Raw genomic sequence first — 18,765 nt, forward strand, 5'->3', positions numbered from 1 at the left:
TTTTATTTCTAGGTTTTGTTTTGTTTTAATCAAAATCTGGGATTGAATTTTGTCAAATAATTTTTTGGTGTCAGTTAAGATAATCATATGGTTTTTCTTCTTGAATTGGTTAGTGTGATTAATAAAGCATACAGAATTTCTCAAATTAAACCACCCTTGAATTTCAAGGATTAATGTTATCTTTTTATACACTACTATTTGCCAATGTTTTATATAGGACTTTTGGCATCTGTGTTTGAGAGTTAGATTGGCTTATAATTTTCCTTTCTTGTTGTTGTATCAGTTTTAAGGCCCTGTGGAATTAGTTGGGAGATAGAAATGGTCTGTTCTCTGAAATTTTGCAGGACTTGTTTGAAAACTACCTTGGTCTGGTGTTTGCAGGGAAATTTTTAAAGCTGATTAATTTTTTTAGTGCTCCTAGGACTATACATCTTGACGTGCTTTGGTAAGTTATGTTTTTCTAGGAACTTTTCCATTTTGTTAGTTTTCAAATTATTGGAATAAGGACTATAGTACTCACTATCTTTTAAACTCTCTATTGTAAAAGTTAACATTCTTTTTTCATTCCTTATATTGTTTATCCATGCCTCTGTCTATTCTTTATCAGTTTCTCCAGAGTTCCAGTTTACCTGTGTTTTCAGACTAAATTTTTGTCTTTGTTGATCTCTTTGTCTTTTGTTTTTGGAGTTTTTTTAGGTTTTTTTTTTTTTTTTTTGGTATCTTTGTATCTTGGTTTTTTAGCTTATTGCTAACATCTTTTTTTAGTACTAGCACTGGTTTATTACTTTGTATCTTTGTTTTCTAGCTTATTATTCTCTACCCTTAGACTTATTATTTGTTTTCTTCTACCTTCTTTAGGTTTATTTTGTTTTCTTTTTCTAAAATTTCAGGCTGGACATTCAGCTCATGAATTTTTTGCCCTCTTCTCTAAAATAAGCACTTAAGACTTCGTGTTTCCCTTTAAGTTCTACTTTCTTAGCATCTCTTAAGTTTAAGTTTTGATACCTTGTGCTTTCCTTATCATTCATCTCTAAGTATTTTTACATTTCCATTATGATTCTTTTTTGACTCTTGAACTACTTAGAAATGTGGGGGTTTTTTGGGTTTTTTTAATGTATTTTATTTATATATTTTTGGCTGCATTGGGTCTTCGTTGCTGCTTGTGGGCTTTCTCTAGTTGCAGTGAGTGGGGGCTACTCCTTGTTGGGGTGCATGGACTTCTCATTGTAGTGGCTTCTCTTGTTGCTAGAGCATGGGCTCTAGGTGCACAGGCTTCAGTAGTTGTGGCGCACGGGCTCTAGAGTGCAGGCTCAGTAGCTGTGGCGCACAGGCTCAGTTGCTCTGCAGCATGTGGGATCTTCCCAGACCAGGGCTTGAACCTGTGTCCCCTGAATTGGCAGGCAGATTCTTAACCACTGCACCGCCAGGGAAACCCAAGTGTGTTTTTAAATTTCCAAATGTTCCAAAAGTTTTATTGAACTTTTACTATCCACTTCTAACCCAATTGGTTGGAGTATATCTGTGTAATAACGATTCTTCAAAATCTCTGAGGCTTGCTCTGTGGCCTAGTATATAGTAAGAAACTATTTAACTGTTCCATGTTTGTTTGAGGAAAATGTAAACTATCTACACCCATCAATTCACCTTCAACTTGTTGACTGTTCTCTTCAAATCCTCTGTATCTCTGATTTTCTATCTGCTTGACCTATCAATAATTAAGAAAGGTGCCTCCTGTTATGGTGACTTTATCAGTTTCTTCCTATAGTTACAGCAGTTTTTGCTTTATACGTTTTGAGGCTATTTTATTAGATATACACATTTAGAATTTTCATATTTTCCTGGTGAATTGAACTACAGTTCTCTATCATTATTCTCTGTAGCTATAGTCTGTAAAGTTGTGGTAAACACTGAATTAATGAATATTGAACCATTGCTCTTAGGGGAAATATAAGGCTAGTTTCCTGCGAACCTCTCCTTATAATATTTTCATCAGCTAATCAATACGTAATCTTGTTTTATGTGTGCTTCTGTCTAAAGGCACCTTATTTAATATATATTGTTTATTCATTAACATTGAACTTGTGGCCACGTTGAACTTGTGGCCAACAGCACTATAACTCATGCCTGAATGAAGCTTATCTAATCCATGCATTTTCTCAATAAGGCACACCACAGCCTTCTTGCGCAGAGGAACACTAGACACCAGCATTATGCTTGGGGACCATTTTAAACAGCAAAATCACCAACAAAAAGCACAAAAATACAAAAACCACGGCACTAAATAGACAACAAAAAGGATACTTGTTTACAGTATGAGCTAAAACGGGAGGGCAGGGCATGACCTTGTTCAGCCTCAGCTGGGAATGTGTGTGTTGAGTGACTCAAATTTTTTGTCACTCTGTGCCTGCCTGAAAATGACTGCAAAGCACTGCAAGTATTTATTTTAGGGTTAAAATAAAGATCAATGAGTAGGTAAATTTGCAAATATAGAATTCATGAATAATATGTTTGACTATATTTATGATCTCTATCCCTAATAATGCCTATAATCTTAAAGTTTATTTTATCTGACATGAGTATAACTATGCCTGCTTTTTATCTGTTGATGTTTCTTTTTCCATGCTTTTACTTTTTTACTTTCAAACTTTCTGTAACCTTATGCTTCAGATATATCCCTTATAAATAGTACATTATTGGAATTTTTTTAAAAAAGAATGCAATCTGGCAATCTCTACCTTTTTTTTTTTTTTTTTTTGTGGTACGCGGGCCTCTCACTGCTGTGGCCTCTCCCGTTGCAGAGCACAGGCTCCGGACACGCAGGCTCAATGGCCATGGCTCACGGGCCCAGCCGCTTTGTGGCATGTGGGATCCTCCCGGACCGGGGCACGAACCCGCGTCCCCTGGATCGGCAGGCGGACTCTCAACAACTGCGCCACCAGGGAAGCCCCAATCTCTATCTTTTTAACTGGCATGTATACTCCTTTTATATTGATTGGGATTATTGATATATTTGGAATTTTTTACTATCTTCTATCTTCCTTTTTAAAAAAAATTTTTCTGCTTTTTCTGTGCTTTCCCCCCTTCTTTCTTGCCTTTTGGCTTATGGTTTGTCTATTCCACATTTCCTTGCTACTGGTTTGAAATTTTTACACTCTATTTCTATTCTTGTAGAGGGTACCACTCAAGTTACCTCACCATGCACATTTACCTTCATCACCTCTGACAATTTTTATATTAGCTCCCCCATGATAATACTGCCACCTTAAAATGCTTCCATTTTAATCTACCCCTTATGATTTACATGCTATTCTCATTCTATATTTTAGCTTTTTCTTTAACCCCATACATTATACTTTTTAAATGATTATGATTTTATTCAATGATTGTTTGCATTTAAGTAATATTATATTATTTGCTCACTATTCCTTTTTCTATCTTAGACTTTATATCTACATCTTGTATCTCTTCCCCAAAGAACATCTTTTAGAAGTTTCTTTAGTACAGATTTCTTAATGACAAAAATTTATCAGGTTTTGCTGGTCTGTAAATGTCTCTTAATGCGCATTTCAGGAAAACATCTGTTTTCTTGAAAAACAGTTTTGGTGGCACACAATTCTAGGTTGAGAGTTATTTCCCTTGATCCTCAGAAGGTGTTTTTTCCCTGTTTTCTAGATTTCATTGCTTTGAGAAGGGTCCCCTCAACCTAATTGTTGTTTCTTTATAGATTATCTGTCCTTTCTCTCTGGCCCTTTTTTTTTTTTTTAATTTTTTATTTATTTTTTATTTTTTGGTACGCGGGCCTCTCACTGCTTTGGCCTCACCCGTTGTGGAGCACAGGCTCCGGATGCGCAGGCCCACTGGCCATGGCTCACGGGCCCAGCCGCTCCGCGGCATGTGGGATTCTCCCGGACCGGGGCACGAACTCGTGTCACCTGCATCGGCAGGCGGACTCTCAACCACTGTGCCACCAGGGAAGCCCTCTCTGGCCCTTTTTAAGACCTTCTTGTTTTGAGTGTACTATGCTTTCACTAAGGTGAGTTGAAGCATGAATTTCTTTTTATTTATGCTTTTTGACGTATGTTGTACTTCCTGGCTTTGTGTTTTTATGTTTTCTTATAGATTCTGGAATGAGCTCAGCTATTATCTTTTCAAATATTGCCTCTTCTTCACGCTCTCTGTTCTTTACTGCTGGGACTCCAAACAGACATATGTTAGACTTTCTTATTCTGTGCTTCACATCTCTTATTATCACTTTGTTTATATTTGTATCTTTTGGTCACTGTGCTGCATTCTGGGTGACTACTGTGGATACACATCCTAGTTACTAATTCCCTCTTCACCTGTGTCTAATTTACTGTTCAACCATCCTCTTGAGGTTTTTGCAGTTCAACAAAGAAACATTTTTATTTTTTGAATACCCATTTTTTAAAACATCTTTATTGGAGTATAATTGCTTTACAATGGTGTGTTAGTTTGTGCTTTATAACAAAGTGAATCAGTTATACATATACATATGTTCCCATATCTCTTCCCTCTTACGTCTCCCTCCCTCCCACCCTCCCTATCCCACCCCTCTAGGTGGTCACAAACCACCGAGCTGATCTCCCTGTGGTATGCGGCTGCTTCCCACTAGCTATCTATTTTACGTTTGGTAGTGTATATATGTCCATGCCACTCTCTCACTTTGTCACAGCTTACCCTTCCCCCTCCCCTTATCCTCAAGTCCATTCTCTAGTAGGTCTGTGTCTTTATTCCCATCTTACCCCTAGGTTCTTCATGACCTTTTTTTTCCCTTAGATTCCATATATGTGTTAGCATACGGTATTTGTTTTTCTCTTTCTGACTTACTTCACTCGGTATGACAGACTCTAGGTTCATCCACCTCACTACAAATAACTCAGTTTCATTTCCTTTTATGGCTGAGTAATATTCCATTGTATATATGTGCCACATCTTCTTTATCCATTCATCAGTTGATGGACACTTAGGCTGCTTCCATGTCCTGGCTATTGTAAATAGAGCAGCAATGAACATTTTGATACATGACTCTTTCTGAATTATGGTTTTCTCAGGGCATATGCCCAGCAGTGGGATTGCTGGGTCATATGGTAGCTCTATTTTTAGTTTTTAAAGAACCTCCATACTGTTCTCCATAGTGGCTGTATCAATTTGCATTCCCACCAACAGTGCAAGACGGTTCCCTTTTCTCCACACCCTCTCCAGCATTTATTGTTTGTAGGTTCTTTGATGATGGCCATTCTGACTGCTGTGAGATATCTCATTGTAGTTTTGATTTGCATTTCTCTAATGATTAATGATGTTGAGCATTCTTTCATGTGTTTGTTGGCAATCTATATCTTCTTTGGAGAAATGTCTATTTAGGTCTTCTGCCCATTTTTGGATTGGGTTGTTTGATTTTTTGATATTGAGCTGCATGAGCTGCTTCTAAATTTTGAAGATTAATCCTTTGTCAGTTGCTTCATTTGCAAATATTTTCTCCCATTCTGAGGGTTGTCTTTTCGTCTTGTTTATGGTTTCGTTTGCTGTGCAAAAGCTTTTAAGTTTCATTAGGTCCCATTTGTTTATTTTTATTTCTATTTCTCTAGGAGGTGGGTTAAAAAGGATCTTGCTGTGATTTATGTCATAGAGTGTTCTGCCTATGTTTTCCTCTAAGAGTTTGATAGTGTGTGGCCTTACATTTAGGTCTTTAATCCATTTTGAGTTTATTTTTATGTATGGTGTTAGGGAGTGTTCTAATTTCATACTTTTACATGTACCTGTCCAGTTTTCCCAGCACCACTTATTGAAGAGGCTGTCTTTTCTCCATTGTATATTCTTGCCTCCTTTATCAAAGGTAAGGTGACCATATGTGCGTGGGTTTATCTCTGGGCTCTCCTGTTCCATTGATCTATATTTCTGTTTTTGTGCCAGTACCATATTGTCTTGATCACTGTAGCTTTGTAGTATAGTCTGAATTCAGGGAGCCTGATTCCTCCAGCTCTGTTTTTCTTTCTCAACATTGCTTTGGCTATTCGGGGTCTTTTGTGTTTCCATACAAATTGTGAAATTTTTTGTTCTAGTTCTGTGCATACCCATTTTTAAGGTCTCTTTTTCTCATTGTACCTTGTTGGTCCTCCTGTTTGTCATTTGCATCCTTTATTTCTTTAATCATTTCTTATATATCTGTTCTATATTTGGTATCTGACAATTCCAGGATCTGCTATTTGAGAGGTGGAGAAACTCTAAATGTGTTTTCTGTGTTATCTGCTAACTCTTGGACAAAGTGGCTTGCCTTCCCAGTGCCTTCCTAATGATGGGAGTTAGTTTCTTCATCATCTATGGGTGTCCTCTGTATCTAAACTGGAGACACTTTCTTCCAGAGAGTTTGTTTCTGCCTCTGGCCACCAGAGGGCGCCACTACCAGGGACTGTGGCTTGGCTTCCCACCCTCTCTGCCAGTTAAGTATTTTAACAGCTGTGCTGCTGAGAGCACCTGCCTCTAAAGCAACCGCGTTAACAGCTCAGGCCTCAGCTCACTTCTCTTGAAATCTTCTCCTAAAGCTTGTAGGAGCAAAGATCAGTCACAGGGTGAGTCCTCTGTGCTGTTTTGCAATGAGAGGCTCCTCAGACCACCCAATCTGCAGTGATGCTCAAAACCGAAAAGGCCTGAGCTTTACCGCAGACCACACGTTAGAAACTGGACCCATGGACTCCTAGTAGAGCAAAATGTAACTTCCAGGTAGTCATCGTGGTACTTCCTATTTCACGTTTGGATTTCTTCGTTGCTGTTGTTTGGTTTTCTTCACTTCGATTTTTGGCTGCTTTCTCAAACTCATCATGTTCTCAGATTCATTTATCCCAGCAGAAGTGAATCACACTTGGGTCCCAGCCACTCCTTTTCTGAATTACAGTATTTACACTTCTATTTTTCATCACTGTTTTTATACTTCACAGAACCTCTTTTAGCCATCCCCTCATTTTTGTGAATTAGGGCTATAACACCACACAGGCCTGGTATCCTCACAGGCCCGAGGTAGATCTGTGACCCCACGCAGGCCCATCAGATCCTCCCCTCCCTGGAACTCAAGTCTTGAGCCAAAGGGCAGGAAGACCAAAACAGCTGGAGCCACTGGGCCAGGCCAAGGGCAGGCCCTGCTGGCTCGGCTGCCACACTGAGGGTTCATCCCGGACGTCCGGATCTTCTGTAAACGAACTCAGATCCCACCAGCAATCTTCTTTACTGAGTAAGAATCAGAGGCAGTTTCTGTTGCTTCTGACCAACGAAAACTTGACTGATGCACTGGTCTTGTGCTTGGAGTATCTTTTATGCCTAAGAATTTTTATTACATGTCTGGTAAATGACTATTACCTAATAAGGTCTCTCTCTTTTTTTAAAATTAATTAATTAATTGGCTGCCTTGGGTCTTTGTTGCTGCACATGGGCTTTCTCTAGTTGTGGCAAGCGGGGGCTACTCTTCGTTGTGGTGTGCGGGCTTCTCACTGTGGTGGCTTCTCTTGTTGCGGAGCACGGGCTCTAGGCATGTGGGATTCAGTAGTTGTGGCTCATGGGCTCTCTTAGAGCACAGGCTCAGTAGTTGTGGCGCACAAGCTTAGTTGCGCCGCAGCATGTGGGATCTTCCCAGACCAGGGCTCGAACCCGTGTCCCCTGCATTGGCAGGTGGATTCTTAACCACTGCGCCACCAGGGAAGTCCATTTTTTTAAAAAATAAATTTATTTATTTGGCTTTGTTGGGTCTTTGTTGCTGTGTGTGGGCTTTCTCTAGTTGCGGCGAGCGAGGGCTACTCTTCGTTGCGGTGCATGGGCTTCTCCTTGCGGTGGCTTCTCTTGTTGCAGAGCACGGGCTCCAGGCACGCAGGCTCAGTAGTTGCTCCGCGGCATGTGGGATCTTCCCAGACCAGGGCTCAAACCCGTGTCCCCTGCAATGACAGGCGGATTCTTAACCACTGCGCCACCAGGGACGCCCAAGGTCTCTTTAACAATAGAACAACAGAGGAGTTCCCTGGTGGTCCAGTGGTTAAGACTCTGCTTCCAATGCAGGGCGCAGGTTTGATCCCTGGTCGGGGAACTAGATCCCATGTGCTGCATAGCGCAGCCAAAACAACAAACAAAAAACCCCAATAAGAACAACAGCAGTCACTGACAAGCAGTGATATTCTCCCACTGCAGTCCATAACTGGGTGACACACATTATAAACAGTTGCACCGCAGCATCACTTCCCTTCCATTCAGTATCACATTCCATTCAACATCAAACCTTTTTGAAATTTTAGTCCCTTTTTATTTTCATCAATTCTTCATCACTGATCTTCTATAGATGCCAATCGTAGTTCTTACTATGGCCTACTTCGCAATGCAATCATAAGTTGCATTTTTCTGATACAAACACATTTTATTTGCATATTAAACAGAAAGGAATATTCACCACTTCCACAAAGAAATACACCCTCACACTTTTCATGAAATATGCAACCTTGTCCATTGATCTTGCATTTCCTAATTTTTGATAGAGACTTAGGTACAAAAACTATTTCATGTTCCTCCTTATACGACTGTGAGAAAACAACAAGACAGGTGTGATGCTAAAACACCACTGATATTTGTCAGCGTTGTAGTTGTAGTGGAGTTGAATCGGGAGCAGTGGGAACTGTGGGACTGGAGAACAGGGACCCTATTTTAAGGGGGTAGCCATGGCCAGATTCCATCAGCAACCACCAGTTTGCAGTCTGTGTGAGAAAGAAAATCTTGCCTACTATTCAGAAGGATAGAAAAGTCCAAGGGAGGCATGAGTTTGTGTGCACACAGGCATTAAAGATTTGTAGGGCAGAGGGAACTAGGAGGTTTGGACTTCATCTTGGAATTTTGGGCCTAGAGACCTCCCAGACCAGGGTCTCCGATGCAGCTCTGAGCATCCAAAAGCAGAGGCAGTGACCCCATGTGACAGATCTTTAGTGGCCCAGATCCCGTACAACCAGTGCCTCAGCAGCCACTGAGGAGGGGAAGGATGAAAACCAAATGTTCCAGGGAAACCCACTCTTCTCTCATTGCTTAGGACTGGAGACAACCGTAAAAAGCACATGCACACACATACATGCAGGCCTGCACATCTGTACACACGTGAAGGGCTCCCATTCCTACCACCTCCCACCATGCACACGGCCCTTTTGTCACTCAGAGGTGACTGGCTGCCACTCTGCAGATTGGAACTGGCCCATCTGAGAATTCAGTTTGGACCCCGTAGTAGTGCATAAAACTGGAATTATTTCCAACAATTAAAAAAATCCAAAGATTTCCCTTAAAATATTGGATTTCTGACTTCCCTCAAAAGAAAAAAAACCAACCAAAATATCTGGTAACATTGCGCCCACATTCCAGCATGGCAACTTAGAGCTCAGAGGTGGCTGACCCCTCCATACCAGCTGTGCTCTCAGACTGCCACAGGCCCCACCACTCCCTATTACCTTACACCAGCCTGCCATGTCATGGTAGGCCCGTGGGAAGACCTTGGAGCAAAAGGGAACAGGAAGAGAAGATGGGGGCAGAGGCTGGAAGCAGAAGAGGAAGAGGAGAAGAGAGGAAAAGAAGAGTAAGGTAGGATGGATGCTTCAGTCTTACAGGAGGGTAGCAAGTGACTTAAGAAGACTCCCTCTGTCTGCCAACCATCATCATGACTGATGAAATCATGATCACCATTTATTGGACAGCAGGGCTATATGTATTTTCTGGGGGTTACCTATATTATTTTAATTCTTGAAACACTCCTGCCAGGTGAGTTTTATTATCTCCATTTTATAAATGAGGAAACAGACTCAGGAGATGAGTACTTTGAGCCCAGACTTTAGCCCAGACCTGTCTGACTTTCAAGCCTCCCACCACCTTTTTTTTTTAAACAGTAAGCTTTATTTTTTTTTAAGTATTTTTTAAAATTTATTTATTTATTTTTGGTTGCATTGGGTCTTCGTTGCTGCACACGGGCTTTCTTTAGTTGCGGCAAGCAGGGGCTACTCTTCGTTGCAGCACGCGGGCTTCTCATTGCGGTGGCTTCTGTTGTTGCAGAGCACGGGCTGTAGGGGTGCGGGCTTCAGTAGTTGTGGCACACAGGGTCAGTAGTTGTGGCGCACGGGCTTAGTTGCTCTGCGGCATGTGGGATGTTCCCGGACCAGGGCTTGAACCCGTGTCCCCTGCATTGGCAGGTGGATTCTTAACCACTGCACCACCAGGGAAGCCCCACACAATGGAATATTATTCAACCTTAAAAAGAAATCCTGTCCCATGGTACAACATGGATGAAACTTGAGTACATTATGTTAAGTGAAATAAGCCAGTCACAAAAAAATAATAATTACTGTGTGATTCCACTTGTATGAGGTGTCTAGAGTAGTCACATTCATCTAAGCAGAAAGTGGGTGGCTGCCAGGAGCTGGGGAGAGGGGATGGTGAGTTCCAGTTTTGCACAAGGAAAAAGTTCTGGAGGTCTATTTCACAACATTGTGAATATGTTAACACAACACTACTGAGCTGTACACTTAGAAGTGGTTAAGATGGTAAACTTTGTTATGTTTTTTACAATAAAAAAGAAAGAAGTTAACATTACAGGGGCCAGGGAAGTCCCTGATGTGGCCCAACTGGGCAGTCTCTTCCCCTCCCTCCCAAGGTCATCACTACCATGTTACTACAAATCACACACATATCCATAAACAAAACACAGCATTTTGTGTGTTTTTAAAACAGTCTCACATATAATATTCTGCTGCTTGCTTTTTCACTCAACTTTAAGATCTACTCCATTCAGTTTAATTGCTGTCAAGTATTTCATCTATGAATGTCTCTATTTATTCATTCTCATGCTGATGGGCGTTTGAATTGTTTCCAAGTTTTAAAATTATTAATAATCCTGCAGAAAGTGTTTTTGTACAGGCCTCCATATGGAAGCATAAAAGACTTTTTTGTAACCCATTGCACTAAAGAAACATCATTGCTTGGCTGTGCTGAGTCAATGTAACAATTAGTTTTCCTGGGAGGAACTTTTCCTGGACATAGAACAGATCAACTGGTCATTGTACTTCTCAATGTCAATGACCAAAGTCTTGAAGGAAATGGAAAATGTGACCTAAACATGTTTTGTTGGGGCTCTGGGATCCCTTAAAGCAAGAATCTGCTCTAGCAGCAAACCCTCATGTGCTGCCTCTGCCTTCTGCTCTCTGTAGGTCTGGCCGTTGCCCGGTTCCATCCAAGACCCTCTTGCTGTCTGGGAGGTTTGGAGTTTCTGAGGCCATGGCATCCAGCACAGGCTGGCACCATTCAAGGACAAAAGCTGCCCTTTTTCCAAGGATCCCCTTGCAGATTGCATCGGAGGCTTCGAAGTCTGCTTTTTCTAGTAAAGAAGGCCGTGCTCAAGGCTACCGATGCCTTTAAGAACAAATCCTGCATGGACAGGACTCTTCAGCCCGTGCATAGAAGGGGGTGCCACTCAATGCCGGGACCTCCAAAAGGCCGTGGTCGTCTATTATTTAAGGAGAAAAGCAAGCTATAAGACGGACTGTGAGTTCATTTCTGGCTTTGTTTTTTGTTTTTGTTTGAAGTACATTATGAAAAGATAGACATAGAAAGCATGTGACAGACCATATCCACACCCCAGAGGAATAGATTAAGAGTGTGAGGAGGGTGGGGAGTGGTGGGCATCTTTTGCTTTGGGCTTCTGTATGCCTCCTCTTGAATAAGCACCTGTCACTGTTACGTAGGAAGGAACATCTACCAGATGCAGGCTGCAGTCCTGGTGCTTCTGTGGAGCTCAAAGGTGCAGAGTTAATCTTTAAAACATTGTGTTATAAATAATTATTAACAAAGATTATTGTACTTCAAAAATACATCGTATCTCTAACATTTATCGGCCAACAAGCACTTGCTGAGCAAGAGTTAAAATGAGAAGTTGTTTTTTTAGAATAAAATGTGAATAAATAAGATCAGCCAGCTAATCATAGGGAAGGATTCCAGGTGTCCCTCACTATAAAATAACAATTGAAGAGACTGGTGATCCGTCTGTCAGACTGGCAGTTAAGATATTCAGCCTCATTGCAGAAATAGACAGCCTAGATTCATCCACATGAGCTTACTGAGACAGAGAGGAGGGACAGGAAATTTGGAGCAAAAAATACCTCCACTGACAGTTGCGTGAGATGGGGAAAAAAGTGAGAAGAGTGTCATGACTGTAGCCCACGTCCTCAGCATGGCCCTTGATGTCCTCCCCAGGCTCCTTCTCTGCTCCTCACCGCTGCTCCCCCCCACCCCCGCCTCCTATGAGTCCTGCCCCCTCCCTGCCTCCTCTAGTCCACCACCCCATCCTGTTGCCAATCACCTTACTCCAGGCAGCTTTGCCTATATCTCTTCTCCCACAGACAAGAAGCCCCAGCATGGCCACAAGCCCCTTGCCATCTGGCTACTGCCAACCCCTGAGCCTCACCCCTTCACCCACTCTTGTCGAGCACCCAGCTCACCAGACCTCACCACGTCAGCAGTGCCCCAGGCATGGTCCCATCTACCCTCCTCCTGGAAGGTCTCCCTCCCCCCTGCCCCCACCCCCTGTCCCTGACTCTGATAGATTCTGCATTTTATATACATATAGTCCTTAAGACTCAAGTCCACCTTCCCCACTTAAAACAGCTACTATTAATATGTGAGACATATTATTGTATTATTAGCTCATTTAATTCTCACAACAAACTTGAGGGTAGGTAATATTATTGCCATTTTACAGGTGAGGAAACTGAGGCTCAGAAAGCTTAAGACTGAGGCTCTGAACCCAGGTCTCTGTCACTCCAAGTCCTGGGCTCTTATCCACTGAGCCACATGAGAATTGTTTGTGGACATGTGTGTCATCTGCATGGAAACGTGGGATTTCCAAAGGGAGAGAGTATGTGTCATTTGCCTTTACAGTCCTAGAAACAAACTTGACTTGGTTCCTCACTATCACACACTCATAGGGGGAAAAAAAACATTTTCACTTAATAACATCTTTGATGAAGCCATTAAAATCAGTAATTATATTAAACCATGACCTTTGAGTACATACTTTTAAAATATTCTGCACAATGAAATAGGAAGTAAGCATGAAACATTTCTTCTGCAAACTGAAGGACAATGGTTATCTCAAGGAAAAGCACTTTGTGATTGAGTTGCCAGCCAAACTAGCCCCATTTATTGTGGAACATCATTTTTACTTGAAAGTATGACTTACAAACTATGGTCATTCAGACTTGAGTATTTGGCAGGCATTTTCTCGAAAATAAATGAAGTGAAACTGTCATTTCAATGAAAACAACTGAAATATTTGTTGGCAATGATGAAATCTGAGCATTCAAGTGAAAATTAGCATTTGGAAAAATTGTATTAACCACTGTGAACTTGAGAGGTTTCCAACACTTACATATTTTTCTGATGGGATTGGTGGTGATATTAACAAACATGGTTTTAAAATTTTACATAATGAAAACATGTGGAAAATCTATACAACTCAATGAACCAATATTTTCCAAATGGCCAAAACATGATGCTAAAAAATCTATGCATGGGTAAGAGATCCATTCAAAGGCAGACCAATGAATTTCAATATAACAGAATACAAAAAATGTATTGCTATGGTTTCAGATTCCACACTGCAACTAACCTTTAAGGAAAAACTATCAATTGTCAAGTTTTGGCATGGTATCAAAGAAGGATACCTACAACTATCTAAAAAGGCCATTAAAATAGCCTAACTTTTTCAACTACCTATCTGTAGGAGGCCAAATTTTCTTCATATACTTCAACTAGAATAATATTGCAACAGATTGAATGCAGAAGCAGACATGAGAATTCAGCTGCCTTCTGTTAAGACAGAGAGGAAAGATATTTACAAATATGTACAATAATGCAACTCTTCTTCTAATTGTCTTTTGTCCTGAAAAATATAGTTATTTTTCACAAAAAATGTATTGTGTCAACATGTAATTGGTTTATTATTTTTTTAAGAATTAAAAATTGAATAATAGTTTTAAATGTTTTAATTTCTAATAATTTATTTTGGTAGCTGTACTCTGCATAAACAAAAGCTCTTTGGACTCTCCAATAATTTTTATAGAGTAAAGGGTTTCTGAGACCAAAAAGTTTGAGAACCACTTGTTTACAATGATAATTTGTATTTAGATCTTTTACCTGATTATCCCATGAGGAGACTGACCTCAGGGCCTTTGCACTTTCTCCCTCTGACTCCCTCATTCATCATGTCCAGTATTGGTTATAAAGGGGTGTTTAGAGGAGACTTATCCATTACCTCCCCTTCTCTGACATGAGCAGTTGTCATTTTCACTAAGCTGAATACTGTCCTGAATCATCCCCTATACAGAAAATCTGGAGTGCCGGTTGTTTAGGTCTTAGTTTAAATGTCACTTCCTCAGGGACACTCTGCCTGAACCTCCCCTCTCCCACCCCACCTCATAGATCAGAAATAGGCACTCATAGCACCCTCCCAGCACCTGATACCAGGGGATTTTAGAGTGCCTTCTGAGAGTATTTGTTTCATTTCAGTCTTCCCCACCTAAAGTAGCTCCATGAGGCTGTTTCCTTGTCTCTTTTGTTCACTGCTGGTTCCTCAATTTCTAGGACATTTGTTCAAAGAACGAATGAATGAAGATGTCTGTGTGTTCGTCTGCATGGGACCAGCTGAAGCCGTGGGCTGTGGGCTTTGCAGCCATGCACATGGGCATGCAGCGTGGGAGCACGGCTGATGCTTCACACGATTTGTGAGGATACTTCTCTTTAAATCACATCACAGTGAGTTTCAATATAGAATTGATTTTCCAGAGCATTTATAAAACAAGATATCACTGTGTTGAGTGAGGGAGATGGGAAGAAGGGGGGTGTGCCTTGGATCATCACACTCTCCACCCCACCCCGTTCTTTTGCTCCTGAAGGGTGATCCCACCGAAGGAGAGGATGGAGGGACCAAGAGAAGGAATTAGGTCACCTTCCTTCCTGGGATCTCCTTTCAGTCCTTCCTCTCCAGGGAGAAGGCAGGTGCACAGAAGCATTTTTACCTTAATGTGGATTTGGAAAATGTGCAAGTCAGAGAGGCCCCATGTGGATTCAGAGGCAGACCCAGAAAATCAGTCTCAATGATGAGGAAAGAAGGAAATGATTGTCAAAATATGAATTCATTAAGGCATATTCCCTACGGGCCTGTTCTGACAGTGAAGATAATTAAGCTTAAGTTTTAAAGGTCAGTTTTAACCTGCTCATGAGGCACATGGCAACAATGACATCATCCTGGCCCTCTGTATCTGTGGCAACGGAATTTCTGAGCTGTGATTAAACATCAAACTAGAACTACTGCATTAGTCCCAGCAACAGCCCCAAATAAATATTCGCGAAAGTAGGTGACTTTTACACATCCTCTTGGGATATTTCAGCCATTTACTGAGAAAACAAGCAATAGAACCGGCTGTTAAAACTGCCGGTTAATGAAGCCAGGTCACCTGCCCCAGCCTCCTCTGGGGCCTTGTGCAAGAAGAGGATCACCCCCAAATCAATTGCTTTTCATTCATATATGGGTCTAAAGTTGGAGATCTAAGGTAGCATAAGAAGGCGATTACTTGGGCATTTGAATTATCTTTAAAAAAAACACAATTGTTTTCTTCCTAATCATGAAAATAATGATTAAATAAGAAAACAATACAGTTGCGCCCCTTTATCTGCAGTTTTACTTTCCACGGTTTCAGTTACCCTTGGTCAGCCGTGGTTGGAAAATGGAAAATTCCGGAAATAAACAATTCATAAGTTTTTAATTGGACGCCATTCTGAGCAGTGTGATGAAATCTCGTCCCACCTGGGGCGTGAATCATCCCTTTGTCCAGTGTACCTACGCTGTATCCACTCCCCACCGTTAGCGTAAGAATAAACTTAGTACAGGTGACCCTTGAACAACACGAGTTTGAACTGCGCAGGTCCACTTATATGCGGATTTTTTTCAATAAATACTTACCACATGATCCGAGGTTGGTTGAATCCAAGGACAGAATCATGGATACAAAGGGCCGACTATAAAGTTATACTTGGATTTGTGGATTTTCAATTGCAAGTGGGGAGTGGTGGGGCCGGGATCGGAGCCACTGACCCCCGAGTTGTTCAAGGGTCAAACCAACATGTTGAACACTACAAACTTACACAACGTTATGTATCAATTGCATATCGCTAAAAAAATTTTTTTAATTAAAAAAATTCTAAACAGTAACTATCACAACTCTGAGGCTTATTCTGAGCTCAGATATTAAGTGTTTTGTTGTTTATTTAAAAACATATATTGAGATATAATTCACATACCATACAACTCACCCACCTGAAGTTTAAAATTCAGTGGCTTTTAGTATAGTCACAAATTCATGCACTCACCACTGTAATCAATTTTAGAACATTTTCATGACCACTAAAAAAAAAAAAAATCCATACCCATTGACAATCACTCCCTATTTCTCCCCAACAACTCCTCTCTAGCCCCAGGCAACCAATAAATCTGCTTTCTGTCTCTGTGGATATTACATTAAAATGGAATCATACAATAAATATATGGGGACAGAGGGAACAGAGAATGACTGCTTAATGGATTTGGCAGTGATGAAGAAATTCTGGAACTAGATGGTTGACAGCCTTGTAAATCTACTGAATGCCAGTGTACACTTTAAAATGGTTAAAATGGTCATTTTTGTATTAGGTGTACTTTACCATAATAATTTTTAAAAATCCAAACTAAGGGAAGCCAGTACTTGTGAAGTCATTGGACAGGATCATATCTAACTTAAGAATTAGTCATGAACATTTAAGTGAATATTTTTGTCATGTTGTATTAAGAAAAACAACAAACATTACCGGCGAGATATCACCCAACACAACCAATATTTAAGCTTATTTAATTAAAACAAGAGGTGTAGGCATTTTGCTTCTTCAACAGCAAGGTATAATAATTTTAACAAAACAAATATATGGACTTTCATTTTAACTGAAAATATGAAATGCTCTGTTGCTACATTTTAATAATAATATGATGCATGTAAATGTGAAAGCCTTGGAGTGTCAGGGTGAGGCCGGCTTCACCTTGCTCTTTCTCTTTATTTCCAGGAAAGAAAGATGTAACCCGCCAGCTTTTTCAAGTCCCTAAAGATTTCTCTCTTGAACAGCATTAGGCTACATCCACAGAACTGTTTTTTCTTTTTTGGGGGCTGCGCCACACAGCATACAGGATCTCAGTTCCCCAACCAGGGATCGAACCCGTGCCCCTTGCAGTGGAAGCGTAGAGTCTTAACCACTGGACCGCCAGGGAAGGCCCCAGACCATTTCCTCATTGACTGCTGCGCAAGCCCTTCCCTCTCCCCTCGGAACTGCCTGGTTCGGCCTGTGGACAGGGGAGCAGATCATCTCCCCCAGAGGCCATCTGATCCTCAAGCTGGTGATCACACTCAAAGAAGTGGCATCAAATTCTAGAGCACATTCAAAGCATCTACCATGTTTGTGCTAAACGTCCTTTTGCTTCCATGTGAGGGAGACTCAGGTCAGTTTCTGAATGGTTAGGGACTTTTAGAAACCAAGTGAGTCAAGAATACTGCACCCAGTAGTTTGTGATACTGGCACATTAGAATCACCTGGGGCCTTTTAAAAACCTCTATACCCTGCTCCCACCCCCACACCAATTGAATCAGATGCTGGGTGTGGGACTCCAGCCCGAGCAGTGCTTTAATGCTGTCCAGGTGATTACAACCTGCAGAGGAGGCTGGATGTAATGGCGTCAGAAGCTTGACAGTTAAGAAGTTTGAAACGCCTTCCAGCTGCCAGCGCTGAAGCTACTCAACTTTGCTGGAATAAGCCTGTAGGAGGAATGAAAGTCCCGCTCTCAAAGGAGCCTTCAGAGGTTCTCTGCTGAAAGCTCGGGGCAAACTGAGCGGACGGAAGACACACAAGGGACAGGTGAACCATGGTTCATTCATTCACTCACCCACCCACCTCCCTTTTCTCACTCCCTCACTCATTCACTCAACATTTCTGAGGCTCCCCTCCATGCCAGACCCTGGGCTGGGCCCTGGGGAAACTGAACAGGAAGGAAGGCCTGGTGCCCGCCCCCAGGAAGCTCGCGGTCTGGCAGCTGAGAGCAGGAAGTGCTTGGGAAGAAGCGCATCCTGTGTGTCCCGGAGCATTCAGGGGAAGGGACAGGAGGAGGAAGCACCTTTGAAGACATCTTCCTAAGGAGAGGACACCTGCTTGAGATCTGGAGCAGGACCAGGTGTGAGGTAAGTGCTGCACTCTTGAAAAATCAGCAGTGAGTACCCTGTGGATGTGGTTCTCAGCCTGGGCAGCACCCTGGAATGGCCTGGGAGCGTCTAAACATGTCCGTGTCTGGTCACACGCCAGAGGCTCAGGTTTAATTAGTCTTCGATGGGACCTGGGCATTTATATAATATATATTTTTAAATATCATTATTTTTTATTGTGGTGAAATGCACATCACATAAAATTAACCATGTTAGGGTGAACAATTAAGTGGCACTTAGTACCTTCACAGTGTCTTGCAGCCACCACCTCTTGTTCCAAAACATCTTCATCGCCCTAGAGTAAAAGCCGGTGTGCATTAAGCAGTCACTCCCATTCTCCCCTTACCCCAGCCCCTGGCAACCACAAATCTACTTTCTATCTCTATAGATTTAACTAGATATTTCATTTAAAAGGATA

The sequence above is a fragment of the Phocoena phocoena genome, chromosome 20, assembly GCF_963924675.1.
Source record: "Phocoena phocoena chromosome 20, mPhoPho1.1, whole genome shotgun sequence".
Lineage (NCBI taxonomy): Eukaryota > Metazoa > Chordata > Mammalia > Artiodactyla > Phocoenidae > Phocoena > Phocoena phocoena.